Source organism: Rhinopithecus bieti, unplaced genomic scaffold (assembly GCF_001698545.2).
Source record: "Rhinopithecus bieti isolate Rb0 unplaced genomic scaffold, ASM169854v2 scaffold_38193, whole genome shotgun sequence".
In the NCBI taxonomy this organism is placed as follows: Eukaryota; Metazoa; Chordata; class Mammalia; order Primates; family Cercopithecidae; genus Rhinopithecus; species Rhinopithecus bieti.
The window spans coordinates 332,036-333,694 of NW_016816000.1; positions in this window are offsets into that span (position 1 = coordinate 332,036).

Here is a 1,659-nt window from a genome sequence, read left to right on the forward strand (position 1 = left end):
CTGTGAAGACTACAGTAAATACCTAACTCTTCAATGCCCAGACATTGATGGACACCCACAAGCATCAAGAACATCCAGAAAGACATGATCTCACCACACTAAAAAAGGCACCAGTGACCAATCACAGAGTGACAGAGGTATGTGAACTTTCAGACAGCTAATTCAAAATAGCTGTTTTGAGGAAGCTCAATGAAGTTCCTGATAACACAGTGAAGGTATTAAGAATCTTATCAGATCAACTTAAGAAAAGATAAAATAATTATTAAAATCAAGCAGAAATTCTGAAGATGAAAAATTTAACAGACATACTGAAGAACGCATCAGAATATCTCAACAGCAGAATTCATCAAGGAGAAGAAATAATTATTTAGCTTGAGGAAAGGCTATTTGAAAATACACAGTCAGAGAAGACAAAAGAAAAAAGAACAAAAAAGAATGAAGCATGTCTACATAATTTAGGAAATAGCACCAAAAGAACAAATCTGAGACTTATTGGCCTCAAAGAGGAGGTAGATTTAGAGATAGAGGTAGAAAGTTTATTCAAATGGATAAAAACAGAAAACTTTCGCAACCTAGAGAAATATATCAATATTTAAGTACAAGAAGGTTGTAGAACATGAAGCATATTTAACCCAAGTAAAACGACTTCCAGGTATTTAATAATCAAACTCCCAAAACACAAGGATAAAGAAACGGTCCCAAAGCAGCAAGAGGAAAGAAACAAAAACATACAAAGTATCTCCAATATGTCTGACAGCAGACTTCTCAGTGGAAACCTTACAGGCCAGGAAAGAGTGGCATGGCATATTTTAAATGTTAAAGGAAAAAATCTTTTACCCTAGAATAGTATATCCAGTGAAAATATCCATCAAACATGAAGGAAAAATACTTTTCCAGACAAACAAAAGCTGAAGGATTTTATCAGCACTAGAGCTGTCCTACAAGAAATGCTAATGGGAGTTTTTCAATCTGAAATAAAAGGATAATAATGAGTAATAATAAATCATCTGAAGGTAAAATACTCACTGGTAATAGTAAGTACACAGACAAACATATTCTATGATAACACTGTAATTATGGTGTGCAAACTACTCATATCTTGAATAGAAGGACTAAAAGATGAAGCTATAAAAATAATAACTACAATAATCTTCAAGACAAAGACAGTATGAAAATATTTAAATAGAAAAAACAAAAAGTTAAAATGTGAGGGAATGAAGTTAAAGTGAAGAGTTTTATTACTTATCTCTTTGCTTGTGTTTTTGCAATTAGTGTTAAGTTGTCATCAGTTTAAAATAATGGTTTATATAATATGTTATTTGCAAACCTCATGGTAACCGCAAATCAAAAAAATCTACAATACATACACAAAAAATAAAGAGGCAGAAATTAAAATTCACCATCAATGAAAACTACCTTCACAAAATGGACGATAGGAAGGAAAGAGAGAATAAAGAGAAGGCCAAAACAACCAGAAAACAAATAACAAAATATCAGGAGTAGGTCCTTACTCATCAATAATAACATGTAATGTACATGGAAGAAATTTTCTGAAAGATAAAAGGCTGAATAGATTTTTAAAAAAGACTTAATGATCTATTGCCTGCAAGAAACACATTTTACCTCTAAAGGCACACAGACTGAAAATAAAGGGATGTA